The sequence below is a fragment of the Delphinapterus leucas genome, chromosome 7 (assembly GCF_059928025.1).
Source record: "Delphinapterus leucas isolate spDelLeu-1000000601 "Yukka" chromosome 7, BTC_Dleu_Yukka2, whole genome shotgun sequence".
NCBI lineage: Eukaryota > Metazoa > Chordata > Mammalia > Artiodactyla > Monodontidae > Delphinapterus > Delphinapterus leucas.
Genome location: NC_143135.1, coordinates 35,277,416 through 35,292,091, shown reverse-complemented (window position 1 = coordinate 35,292,091; position 14,676 = coordinate 35,277,416). Strand labels below are relative to the sequence as shown.

Here is a 14,676-nt window from a genome sequence, read left to right as displayed (position 1 = left end):
GGGTGATGGTGTGGGTGTTTGCCACGAAATTATGGTCAACACCCCTCTCTTGGGAGGGTAAGCAAAATACAGCCACGATGTGGATCATAAATAATGGAAAAAGGCTTTGGGGTTCTCCCTATTTGCTTGTTCAGTGTTTCTCCAGGTTTAACAGAGATATTTTAGTTGATGGTGTGGTGACAGATTTCTGATAAGCAGCAGTGAACCTTGGGGTCAGGGTATCTGAGATTTAGGCTTGGCTCTGTCTCTTTCAGCCGTGTGACCTTGGGCTCATGGAGAGGCCTAGTATCTTGAGTAGGACAAATTAGGGAGGAGATAAGTGCCATAAGTGCAGAGAGGTCTGCTTAAACTTTGGCTTTCTTGGTCTGATTACCTGCAAAAGAAATGGATTTATTTTTACATGGACCTTAATGAATATCTTTATGAGTGTGTCTGATGGAGGATCATTTTTGTTAGATGGGATTTGGATGTGAGGCAAAGCCTCCAGCTCCTTGGGAGACAAATGACAGGGATTCACTCAGATAGAGGATGTATTGGCTCTGGTAGGAAGAACCTGTTCTAATATGCTCACTCCTAACTAATTGTCTTATGATCAGGCACAATCTCTTTATGAGCATCAAATTCTGAAAAACTTGGAGCGTCAAAATAAAATAGATTTCAACCCTGGCTCCGCCACTTGTGAGTCACATGATCTTAGGAAACTTAATTAACTTTTCAAAACCTTAATTTCCTTCTCTATAGAGTGGAAAATTAATGCCTTGAAGAATCAGGTAGGTTAAAGCTAATGAATGCACATTTCCCAGCACATAATAGGTGTTCAGTAAACTGTAGCTGTTTTTATATGACACATAGGTATTTTACCTCAGCCAGTATCAGGCAGTTCATTTGTGGCTGAATATCCTCTCACCAAGAAATACCCTCTTCTCTAAAGACGTCTTCTGGAGCTTGGAAATATATTATGTTACTCAATAGATTTTACCCCAGTATTTAAAAAGCTTAGCTAAAGACCTCAGAACATTTTCTTAACATTATAAAATGCACCTAGAGGAATTTCTAGCTAGTTGAAAACTGACCTTCATTTAACTCTGGTTTAAATAACCCAAGTATGTGAGAAAGGGGACTTAGTAAATAAATGAGGTTATTTCTGAAGCTGATAGCAAATGCACAGGAGCATGGATAGGAGTGGGTGATAATCTATGTTCCAATTTTAGAGGACATTTTTAAAATCAAGGTATAATTGACATATTGTATTTCAGGTGTACAACGTAATGATTTGTTATTTGTATACACTGTGAAATGATCACTACAACGTCTAGTTAACCATGCATCAGCACGCAAAGTAACAGGAATTTTTTTTCTTCTGATGAGAACTAAGATTTATTTTTTTTTATTTTTATTTTTTTGTGGTACGCGGGCCTCTCACTGTTGTGGCCACTCCCGTTGCGGAGCACAGGCTCCGGACGCGTAGGCTCAGCGGCCATGGCTCACGGGCCCAGCCGCTCCGTGGCATGTGGGATCTTCCCGGACCGGGGCACGAACCTGTGTCCCCTGCGTCGGCAGGTGGACTGTCAACCACTGCGCCACCAGGGAAGCCCAGATTTATTTTTTTAATCAACTTTCAAATATGCAATGCAATATTATTAACTATAGTCACCAGGCTGTAAATGACATCCCCGAGACTTAAATTTATTTTATGACTGGAAGTTTGTGTCTCTTGACCCCCTTCACACATTTTGCCCACCCACCCCAACTCTCCTCCCCCCTGGCAATCACCAATCTGTTCTCCATATCTATGAGTTTTGTCTTCTTTGTTCGTTTGTTTTGTTTTATAGATTCCATGTGTAAGTGAAATAATATGGTATTTGTTTTTGTCTGACATTTTACTTTATAATACAATTGACCCTTGAACAAGATAGACTTGAACTGCGTGGATCCACTTATACTGGATATATTTCAATAATTAATACTACAGAACTACACAGCTGAATCCACAGATGCAGAAGAACCATGGAAATGGAAGACCAACTATAAGTTATATACAGATTAACCCCTGTTTGTTCAAAGCCAGCTGTGCTCTCAAGGTCCATTCTTGTTGTAAATGGCAAGATTTTATTCTTTTTATGGCCAAGTAGCATGCCACTGTGTATATGTATGTATGTATATGTGATATATATACACATATCCCCCACGTCTTCTTTATCCATTCATCCACTGATGGACATTTAGGTTGTTTCCGTATCTTGGCTCTTGTAAATAGTGCTGTAATGAACATAGGGGTACAGATATCTTTTTGAGATAGTGTTTTCATTTTTTTCAGATATGTACCCAGAAGTGGAATTGCTGGATCATGTGGTCGTTCTATTATTAATATTTTGAGGAACCTCCGTACTGTTTTCTAATACTGCACCAATTTACAATCCCATCCACAGTGCACAAGGGTTCCCTTTTCTCCACATCCTTGCCAACACTTAGCATTTCTTGTCTTTTGGACAGTAGCCATTCTGACAGGTGTGAGGTGATATCTCATTGTGGTTTTGATTTGCATTTTCCTGATAATTAGTGATATTGAGCATCTTCCATTGTGCCTGTTGGCCATCTGGATGTCTTCTATGGAAAAATGTCTATTCAGATCTTATGCCTATTTTTAAAATTGGATTGTTTGTTTCTTTGTTATTGAGTTGTACCAGTTCTTTATATGTTATGGTATTAAACCCTTATAGGATATATGATTTGCAAATATTTTCCCCCATTTGGTAGGTTGCTTTTTCATGTTGTTGGTTTCCTTTGCTGTGCAGAAGCATAGTTTGATGTAGTTTCGCTTTTGCTTTTGGAGTCAGATTCAAAAAAAAAAACAATTTGCCAAGATTGATGTCAAGGAGCTTACTGCCTGTGTTTTCTAGGAATTTTATGGTTTCAGGTCTTACATTCAAGTCTTTAGTCCGGTTCGAGTTAATTTTTGCATATGGTGTAAGACAGTAGTCTAGTTTCATTATTTTGCATGTGGCTGTCCTGTTTCCCGACACTATTTATTGATGAGGCTGTCCTCTTCCCATTGTATAATCTTGCCTCCTTTATCCACAATTAGTTAATAATACATGTGTGCGTTTATTTCTGGATTCGTTTTTCTGTTCTATTGATCTGTATGTCTGATTTTATGTGAATAACACACTCCCCCCCCCCACTCTCTCTTGATTACTGTAGCTTTGTAATATAGTTTCAAGTCAGGGAGCATGATGCCTCCAGCTTTGTTCTTCTTTCTCCAGGTTGCTTTGAGTATTTGGAAATTTTTGAGGTTCCATACAAATTTTAGGATTATTTGTTCTATTTCTGTGGAAAATGCCATTGGAATTTTGATAGGTATTGCATTGAATCTGTAGATTGCTTTGGGTAATATGGATAGTTTAATAATATTAATTAGTATTAATATAAATCAATACATTAATATTAGTAAATTAAGTAATATAAATTAATCCATGAGCATAGAACATTTTTTCATTTATTTGTGTTGTCTTCAATTTCTTTTATCAGTGTCTTATAGTTTTCAGTGTTCAGGTCTTTCACCTCATTGGTTAAATTTATTCATAGGTATTTTATTATTTTTTTATGCAATTGTAAACGGGATTGTTTTCTTAATTTCTCTTTCTGATGGTTCTTTCTTAGTGTATAGAAACACAACTTATTTTTATGTATTATTTTGTACCTTGCAACTTTATTGAACTCATTAACGGGCTCTAGAGTCTTTTGGTGGAGCCTTCAGGGTTTTCTCTTTATATAAAATCATGTTGTTCACAAACAGTGACAGTTTTACTTCTTCCTTTCCAATTTGGATGCTTTTTATTTCTTTTTCTTTCCTAATTGCTCTGACTAGGACATCCAATACTATGTTGAATAAAAGTGGTGAGAGTGGGCATCCTTGTTTTTTTCCTGATCTTAGAGGTAAAGCTTTTAGCTTTTCACTGTTGAGTATGATGTTAGCTGTGGGCTTGTAACATATGGACTTTGTTATGTTGAGTTACATATCCTTTATACCAGTGGTCTCCAACCTTTTGGCACCAGTTTCGTGGAAGACAAATTCGTGGGGAGGGGATGGTTCAGGTGGTAATGCGAGTGATGGGGAGTGATGGGTAGCAGCAGATGAAGCTTCGCTCGCTTGCCCGCAGCTCACCTCCTGCTGTGCAGCCCTGTTCCTAACAGGCTGAGGACCGGTTCTGGGGGCTGGGGACCCCTGCTCTATACCCACTTGGTTGAAAGTTTTTATCATAAATGGATGTTGGATTTTGTCAAATGCTTTTTCTGCTCTGTTGAGATGATCATATGATTTTTATCCTTCATTTTGTTAATGTGGCATATCATGTTAATTTTGTAGATGTTGATCCATTCTTGCCTCCCTGGGATTAATCCCACTTGATCATGATGTATGACTCATTTAGTGTCTTGTTGAATTCAGTCTACTATCATTTCGTTGAGGATTTTTTCATCCATGTTCATCGGGGTTATTCTGTAATTTTCTTTTTAGGTAGTGTTTTTGTCTGTTTTGTTATTAGTGTGATGACAGCTTCATAGAATGACTTGATAAGTGTTTCTTCCTCTTTAATCTTTTGGAAGAGTTTGAGAAGGATTAGTGTAAGTTGTTCTTTGTATGTTTGGTAGAATTCCTCAGAGAAGCCATCCAGTCCTGGACTTTTGTTTTCAGGGAGGTTTTGTTTTTATTTTTTATTACAGATTCTGTTTCACTTCTAGTGATCAGTCTGTTCAAATTATCTGTTTCTTCTTGAATCAGTTTTGGTGGGCTGTATGCTTCTAGAAATGTGTCCATTTCTTCGAGGTTGTCCAATTCGTTGGCATGTAATTGTTCATAGTATTCTCTTATGGTCCCTGCTAACATTGGACCTGCCCCAGCCATGGGAAAGCCAGTAATCCGCTTGGATGTCCAACAGAAACTGCACTTACAAAGCCACCAGCCGCATAAATCCAAAGCCACCAGCCATGTAAATCCGCCAAAGTCACACAGCTGCGGGACTTGGCTCAGATTTCAGCCCTGCCTTCGTGTGTGGGTAATCCACTGGTGCCTGTGGCTCCCAGATCTCCTAGAGGTGGCCCTGCCCCTCCTTTTACTTGTGCGTTAACAATAGGGCTTCTATGGTGGAACCTGGCTCTGTTCTGCACAAACCCCCAGTTGTGGCCAGACCACACTCCTGTCCCTTTGGGCTGTCTCTGCGCAGCCAACCCCAGTCCACTCCCTGGGTCTGTCAGCTGAAGCCCTACCTTCAGTGCCTGGCTCCCACGTGCAGCAGTGTACACGTGTCCTGGGCTGGGGAGTGCAGGGAGGTGGCCAGGAGTGTCTATGCTGGTCTCTCTCTGCCCTGGCTGCTGTAAGCCAGCTGCTGCACTCTTCTCTGAGCCTCTGAAGTTCCCTGTCTGTTCTGCCTGATCTCCCAGCCGGTGAAGGGGATTCCCAGGGTGAGGGACCCTTTCCTCTTTCACAGCTCCATTCCAAGTGTACAGGTCCTGTACCGATTGCTTTTTAAATTTCTTTTGTCCTACCTAGTTACATGGCGAACTTTCTTGCAGCTTTCATCGTGTGAGATCTTCTGCCAGTGCTCTGTAGGTATCCTGTGAGAATTCTTCCACATGTATATGTATTTTGATGCATCTGTGGGAGGAGGTGAGCTCCGTGTCCTTCTATTCCGCCATCTTCATCTCCGCCCAGGCTTCATGACTTCATACTAGCTTTTTAAGCGATTACTCCACTATGCTTACTATATATTTATCTTTACCTGTGAGATTTTTACTCTCATGTGTTTCCTTGTTACTGATTAGTGCTCTTTTCAGCTTAAAGAAATCTCTTTAACATTTCTTATCAGGCTGGTTTAGTGGTGATGAACTCCTTTAACTTTTTTTTTTTTTTAACGTGCTCAGTAAAAATTTATTCGATGAAAAAATATTATTCTGTTCAAAGTTTATACAAATCAATGTAAAATTTTAATCAAAATTTCAACAAACAAATCACAGAAATGAGAATTTTAGAAGTTTTGGATTTCTAAAGAGAGAAAGATGAGTGGATGTGTTGGAAAAACAAAGACCATTTTATTTATTGTGATCTATATTAAAGGCAATGATTCCATCAGACAAAAAGTGTGCATATATTTTTCCTTTTAAATGTATCTTTTATACATTAGAGGTGTGGCTATGTATCATGCTATTACTCTTTATTTCAAAGTAATTCAAGGTGAGACAGAAAGTGGAGTCTGATAAGGTAAACTTAGGAGTGTTTTGCTCAAATGTTTTATTATAGTCAAAATTAGTTGAAAAGCCATTTCATATATTACAGATATTTCACTGTAAAAATGATCCTTGTAAAAGTTATATGGAATATTTTATAATGTGATATATATATAAATAAACACTATAAACTGTATTATTGAGAAAAATACAAATAAGCCATAAAGCATTTTTTTAAAAACCAAACTTGAGTTTAAAATTTTGACTGTTCTTTCTATAACCATTGAAGAATACATTTAATAAAGAGATACAGTATTATTCTAATAACTGTCTTGCTAAAAATGTCTTTTTTATGTATTATGAGTCTTAAAATTTCTAGTGATATTTCACTGACTCCATACATTTAACCTAGAAACTACAAATACTAACTCTGAATCACAGCAAACAGGAAAAGAATTTGATTTATTCAACTCTTAAGGAGAAAATAGGAGTGCTGTTTCATTCCTTTTTTTTTTTTACTTTTGGAATTTTATTTTATTTTTTTTATGCAGCAGGTTCTTATTAGTCATCAGTTTTATACACATCAGTGTATACATGTCAATCCCAATTGTGCAATTCAGCACACCACCATCCCCACCCCCCAGTGGCTTTCCTCCCTTGATGTCCATACGTTTGTTCTCTACATCTGTGTCTCAACTTCTGCCCTGTAAACCGGTTCATCTGTACCATTTTTCTAGATTCCCCATACATGTGTTAATATACGATATTTGTTTTTCTCTTGCTGACTTACTTCACTCTGTATGACAGTCTCTAGATCCATCCACGTCTCACCAAATGACTCAATTTCTTTCCTTTTTATGGCTGAGTAATATTCCATTGTATATATATACCACTACTTCTTTATCCATTTGTCTGTCGATGGACACTTAGGTTGCTTCCATGACCTAGCTATTGTAAATAGTGCTGCAATGAACATTGGGGTGCATGTGTCTTTTTGAATTATGGTTTTCTCTGGGTATATGCCCAGTAGTGGGATTGCTGAATCATATGGTAATTCTATTTTTAGTTTTTTAAGGAACCTCCATACTGTTCTCCATAGTGGCTGTATCAATTTACATTCCCACCAACAGTGCAAGAGGGTTCCCTTTTATCCACACCCTCTGCAGCATTTGTTGTTTATAGATTTTCTGATGATGCCCATTCTAACTGGTGCGAGGTGATATGTCATTGTAGTTTTGATTTGCATTTCTCTAATAATTAGTGATGTTGAGCAGCTTTTCATGTGCTTCTTGGCCATCTGTATGTCTTCTTTGGAGAAATGTCTATTTAGCTCTTCTGCCCATTTTTGGATTGGGTTGTTTGTTTCTTTAATATTGAGCTGTGAGAGCTGTTTATATATTTTGGAGATTAATCCTTTGTCCATTCATTCATTTGCAAATATTTTCTCCCATTCTGAGGGTTGTCTTTTCGTCTTGTTTATGGTTTCCTTTACTGTGCAAAAGCTTTGAAGTTTCATTAGGTCCCATTTGTTTAGTTTTGTTTTTATTTCCATTACTCTAGGTGGTGGATCAAAAAAGATCTTGCTGTGATTTATGTCAAAGAATGTTCTTCCTATGTTTTCCTCTAAGAGTTTTATAGTGTCTGGTCTTACATTTAGGTCTTGAATCCATTTTGAGTTTATTTTTGTGTATGGTGTTAGTGAGTGTTCTAATTTCATTCTTTTACATGTAGCTGTCCAGTTTTCCCAGCACCACTTATTGAAGAGACTGTCTTTTCTCCATTGTATATCCTTGCCTCCTTTGTCATAGATTAATTGACCATAGGTGCATGGATTTATCTCTGGGCTTTCTATCTTGTTCCATTTATCTATGTTTCTGTTTTTGTGCCAGTACCATATTGCTTTGATTACTGTAGCTTTGTAGTATAGTCTGAAGTCAGGGAGTCTGATTCCTCCAGCTCTATTATTTTCCCTCAAGACTGCTTTGGCTGTTCGGGGTCCTTTGTGTCTCCTTAAAATTTTAAGATTTTTTTGTTCTAGTTCCGTAAAAAATGCCATTGGTAAATTTATAGGGATTGCATTGAATCTGTAGATTGCTTTGAGTAGTATAGTCATTTTCACAATATTGATTCTTCCAATCCAAGAACATGGTATATCTTTCCATCTGTTGGTATCATCTTTAATTTCTTTCATCAGTGTCTTATAGTTTTCTGACAACAGGTCTTTTGTCTCCCTAGGTAGGCTTCTTCCTAGGAATTTTATTCTTTTTGTTGTAATGGTAATTGGGAGTGTTTCCTTAATTTCTCTCTCAGATTTTTCGTCATTAGTGTATAGGAATGCAAGAGATTTCTGTGCATTAATTTTGTATCCTGCAGCTATACCAAATTCATTCATTTGCTCTAGTAGTTTTCTGGTGGCATTTTTAGGATTCTCTATGTATAGTATGTCATCTGCAAACAGTGACAGTTTTACTTCTTGTTTTCCGATTTGTATTCCTTTTATTTCTTTTTATTCTCTGATTGCCATGGCTAGGACTTCAAAAACTGTGTTGAATAATAGTGGTGAGAGTGGACATCCTTGTCTTGTTCCTGATCTTAGAGGAAATGCTTTCCGTTTTTCACCATTGAGAATGATGTTTGCTGTCGGTTTGTGGTATATGGCCTTTATTATGTTGAGGTAGGTTCCCTCTATGCCCAGTTTCTGGAGAGTTTTTAATCATAAATGGGTGTTGAATTTTGTCGAAAGCTTTTTCTGCATCTATTGAGATGATCATATGGTTTTTATTCTTCAATTTGTTAATATGGTGTATCACATTGATTTGCATATATTGAAGAATCTTTGCATCCCTGGGATAAATCCCACTTCATCATGGTGTATGATCCTTTTAATGTGTTGTTGGATTCTGTTTGCTAGTATTTTGTTGAGGATTTTTGCATCTATGTTCATCAGTGATATCGGTCTGTAATTTTCTTTTTTTGTAGTATTTTTGTCTGGTTTTGGTATCAGGGTGATGGTGGCCTCATAGAATGAGTTTTGGAGTGTTCCTTCCTCTGCAATTGTTTGGAAGAGTTTGAGAAGGATGGGTGTTAGCTCTTCTCTAAATGTTTGATAGAATTCACCTGTAAAGCCTTCTGGTCCTGGACTTTTGTTTGTTGGAAGATTTTTAATCACAGTTTCATTACTTGTGATTGGTCTGTTCATATTTTCTATTTCTTCCTGGTTCAGTCTTGGAAGGTTATACGTTTCTAAGAATTTGTCCATTTCTTCTAGGTTGTCCAATTTATTGGCATAGAGTTGCTTGTAGTAGGCTCTTAGGATGCTTTGTATTTCTGCGGAGTCTGTTGTAACTTCTTTTTAATTTCTAATTTTATTGATTTGAGTCCTGTTCCTCTTTTTCTTGATGACTCTGGCTAATGACGTATCAATTTTGTTTATCTTCTCTAAGAACCAGCTTTTAGTTTTATTGATATTTGCTATTGTTTTCTTTGTGTCTATTTCATTTATTTCTGCTCTGATCTTTATGATTTCTTTCCTTCGGCTAACTTTCGGTTTTGTTTGTTCTTCTTTCTCTAGTTCCTTTAGGTGTAAGTTTAGATTGTTTATTTGAGATTTTTCTTGTTTTTTGAGGTAGGCTTGTATAGGTATAAACTTCCCTCTTAGAACTGCTTTTGCTGCATCCCATAGGTTTTGGATCATCATGTTTTCATTGTCATTTGTCTCTAGGTATTTTTTTATTTCCTCTTGGATTTCTTCAGTGATGTCTTGGTTGTTTAGTAACGTATTGTTTAGCCTCCTTCTGTTTGTGTTTTTTATGGTTTTTTTCCCTGTAATTCATTTCTAATCTCATAGCGTTGTAGTCAGAAAAGATGTTTGATATGATTTCAATTTTCTTAAATTTACTGAGGCTTGATTTGTGACCCAAGATGTGATCTTTCCTGGAGAATGTTCCATGTGCACTTGAGAAGAAAGTGTAATCTGCTGTTTTTGGATGGAATTTCCTATAAATATCAATTAAATCTATCTGGTCTATTGCGTCATTTAAAGCTTCTGTTTCCTTATTTATTTTCATTTTGGATGATCTGTCCATTGGTGTAAGTGAGATGTTAAAATCTCCCACTATAATTGTGTTACTGTCGATTTCCTTTTTATAGCTGTTAGCAGTTGCCTTATGTATTGAGGTGCTCCTCTGTTGGGTGCATATATATTTATAATTGTTATATCTTCTTGGATTTATCCCTTGATCATTATGTAGTGTCCTTCCTTGCCTCTTGCAACAATCTTTATTTTAAAGTCTATTTTATCTGGTATGAGAATTGGTACTCCAGCTTTCTTTTGATTTCCATTTGCGTGGAATATCTTTTTTCATCCCCTCACTTTCAGTCTGTATGTGTCCCTAGGTCTGAAGTGGGTCTCTTGTAGACAGCATATATATGGGTCTTGTTTTTGTATCCATTCAGCAAGCCTGTGTCTTTTGGTAGGAGCATTTAATCCATTCACGTTTAAGGTAATTATTGATATGTATGTTCCTATGACCATTTTCTTAATTGTTTTGGGTTTGTTTTTGTAGGTACTTTTCTTCTCTTGTGTTTCCCACTTAGAGAAGTACCTTTAGCATTTGTTGTAGAGCTGGTTTGGTAGTGCTGAATTCCCTTAGCTTTTGCTTCTCTGTAAAGTGTTTGATTTCTCCATCGAATCTGAATGAGATCCTTGCTGGGTAGAGTAATCTTGGTTGTAGGTTCTTCCCTTTCATCAGTTTAAGTATATCATGCCACTCCCTTCTAGGTTGTAGAGTTTCTGCTGAGAAATCAGCTGTTAACCTTATGGGAGCTCCCTTGTATGTTATTTGTTGTTTTTCCCTTGCTGCTTTCAATAATTTTTCTTTGTCTTTAATTTTTGCCAATTTGATTACTATGTGTCTCGGCCTGTTTCTCCTTGGGTTTATCCTGTATGGGACTCGCTGCCCTTTGTGGACTTGGGTGCCTATTTCCTTTTCCATGTTAGGGAAGCTTTTGACCCTGATCTCTTCAAATATTTTCTCGGGTCCTTCCTCTCCTTGTTCTCCTTCTGGGACCCCTATAATGTGAATGTTGTTGCGTTTTATGTTGTCTCAGAGGTGTCTTAGGCTGTCTTCATTTCTTTTCATTCTTTTCTCTTTATTCTGTTCCACAGCAGTGAATTCCACCATTCTGTCTTCCGGGTCACTATCCGTTCTTCTGCCTCAGTTATTCTGCTATTGCTTCCTTCTAGTGTAGTTTTCTTTTCAGTTATTGTATTGTTCATCTGTTTATTTGTTCTTTAATTCTTCTAGGTCTTTGTTAAACATTTCTGGCATCTTCTCGATCTTTGCCTCCATTCTTTTTCCGAGGTCCTGGATCATCTTCACTATCATTATTCTGACTTCTTTTCTGCAAGGTTGCCTATCTCCACTTCATTTAGTTCTTCTGGGGTTTTATCTTGTTTCTTCATCTGGTACATAGCCCTCTGCCTTTTCATCTTGTCTATCTTTCTGTGAATGTGGTTTTTGTTCCACAGGCTGCAGGATTGTAGTTCTTCTTGCTTGTGCTCTCTGCCCTCTGGTGGATGAGGCTATCTAAGAGGCTTGTGTAAGGTTCCGTATGGGAGGGACTGGTGGTGGGTAGAGCTGGCTGTTGCTCTAGTGGGCAGAGCTCAGTAAATCTAATGTGCTTTACTGTTGATGGGTAGGGCTGGGTTCCCTCCCTGTTGGTTGTTTGGCCTGAGGCAACCCAGCACTGGAGCCTACCTGGGCTTTTTGGTGGGGCTAATGACAGACTCCGGGAGGGCTCACGCCAAGGAGTACTTCCCAGAACTTCTGCTGCCAGTATCCTTGTCCCCATGGTGAGCCACAGCCACCCCTCGCCTCTGCAGGAAACCCTCCAACACTAGTAGGTAGGTCTGGTTCAGTCTCCCCTGGGGTCACTGCTCCTTCCCCTGGGTCCCGATGTGCACACTACTTTGTGTGCCCTCCAAGAGTGGAGTCTCTGTTTCCCCCAGTCCTGTCAAAGTCCTGCAATCAAATCCCACTGGCCTTCAAAGTCTGATTCTCTAGGAATTCCTCCTCCCATTGCCGGACCCCCAGGTTGGGAAGCCTGGCGTGGGGCTCAGAACCTTCCCTCCAGTGGGTGGACTTCTGTGGCATAAGTGTTCTCCAGTCTGTGAGTCACCCACCCAGTAGTTATGGGATTTGATTTTGCTGTGATTGCTCCCCTCCTGCCATCTCACTGTGCCTTCTCCTTTGTCTTTGGATGTGGGGTATTTTTTTTTGGTGAGTTCCAGTGTCTTCCTGTCGATGATTGTCCAGCCGCTAGTTGTGATTCTGGTGTTCTTGCAAGAGGGAGTGAGAGCACGTCCTTCTACTCCGCCATCTTGGTTCCTCTCCTTTAACTTTTGCTTGTCTGGAAAACTCTTTTTTCCCCCTTCAATTCTGATTTACACCTTTGCTGGGTAGAGCATTCTTGGTTAGAAGTTTTTTTTTCCTTTCAGCACTTTGAATACATCATGCTATTGCCTTCTGGCCTGCAAAGTTTCTGCTGAAAAATCTTCTCTTGGCCTTATGGGTATTCTCTTGTACATACAAGTTTTTTTCTTGCTGCTTTTAAGATTCCTTATCTTTAAATTTGACATTTTAAGTATGTGTCTTCTTTTTAACATCTTTATTGGAGTATAATTGCTTTACATTGTTGTGTTAGTTTCTGCTGTATAACAAAGTAAATCATGTGTACGTATACATATATCCCCATGTACCCTCCCTCTTGCGTCTCCCTCCCACCCTCCCTATCCCACCCCTCTAGGTGGTCACAAAGCACCGAGCTGATCTCCCTGTGCTATGCGGCTGCTTCCCACTAGCTATCTATTTTACATTTGGTAGTATGTATATGTCAGTGCCACTCTCCCTCTTCATCCCAGCTTACCCTTTCCCCTCCCTGTGTCCTTAAGTCCATTCTCTACATCTGCGATTTTATTCCTGTCTTGCCCCTAGGTTCTTCAGAACCAAGCATAATGTGTCTTGGTGTAGATCTCTTTGGTGTCCTCGTTTGGAACTCTCTGGGATTCCTAGATCTCGATGTTTTCCTTCCCCAGGTTAGGGAAGCTTACAGACATTATCTCTTCAAATAATTTTTCTGCCTCTTTCTCTGTCTTCTTTCTTGGACCCCTGTCGTGCTTGATGTGTTCTGTAGGTCCCTTAAGCTATCTTCACTTTTTTAAATTCTTTTTTTCATTTTGCTGCTCTGTTTGGGTGAGTTCCACTGCCCTATTTCCAGATCACTTATCTTTCCTCCTGCTTCATCTAGTCTGCTGTTCAACCCCTCTAGTGTATTTTTTAGTTAAGTTTTTTTCTTTTGCTCTGTGGCTTCTGTTCGGCATTTAAATTTTTTCTCTCTTTGTTGACGTTCTCATTGTATTCGTCTATTCTCATAAGTTTGGCAGGCATCTTTGTGACCATTACTTTGAATTTTTTTGTCAGGTAAATTACTGATCTTTGTTTTATTAAACTTTTTTCCTGGGGTTTTATCTTGTTCTTTCATTTGGAATATATTTCCCTGTCTCCTCATTTTTCTTTCTTTTCTGTGTTTGTTTCTATGTATTAGGCAAAGCAGCTACCTCTCCCAGTCTTCAAGGAGTGGCCTTGTGTAGGAGATGCACCTTTTGTTCAACCTTGCCCTAGCTCTTGGTTGTTTCTTCAACCTTTGTGATTATCAAAGCAGCCTGATTTATTCTTGATAAGTTCCAGTTGTTGAGGGTGTGCCATGACTTGTCAGTGTTCCAAAGGGACGGATCTCAGTCAGTGCCTAGATTCAGGCTGATTGGAAGCCAGGCCCTCAGGCAGCTGCTTTTAAAGTATGCAGGTATATACAGTCCTGGGGCCTGCCATTGTGAAACCTGCTGGCCTCCAGAGTGAGCAATTTTCATTGTCCTCTGGGGTCGACAGTTGCAAATATTGGGTGGGGCTCCAGGTGAGTATGTAAGCTCCTTTCCAGGAGGTACTGGTGAGCTGTATCAAGGCCGAGGGAGAGTGCAAAGACGGTGTCCCTCATCTCTAGCCTCTCGATGTGTGGCAAACTTGAGGTCTGACCTGCAGGCTGAATCTCCAGGACAAGTAGATAGAACTTTTTCACAGGAAAAACTTTTTCACAGGGGTGTATTTCAGTCTGCTGTCATGACCCTGGGTGTGATATCCTGCCAGAAACTCTCTGCAATTATTTCAGTCCCATGAGACCTAGAAATATAAGCCCCCCTGACCACTACAGCCAGGCATGCTTAAGGGATGCCCCCTATCTGAGCTGTGTATTTGGCTTTACAAGGCAGGGGGAGTGCACAGGGCCAGGGCAGGGCCGGAGCATGTTTGGTAGCTTTCTCTGGGCAGCAGGAGAGTAACAAGGCAAGGTGTGCCTGTCAATTTTAGCAAGGCACCTGGAGAGTGCTGGCTGGGTGTGTCC

At 39.1% G+C, this 14,676-nt stretch overlaps 1 protein-coding gene across 2 annotated transcripts in view; it reads left to right on the top strand.

Annotated features, from left to right (window-relative positions):
• Positions 1-14,676, top strand: part of NELL1 (neural EGFL like 1) — an 853,841-nt gene that overhangs the window by 353,699 nt on the left and 485,466 nt on the right. The gene's annotated exons all lie outside the window — the stretch shown is intronic.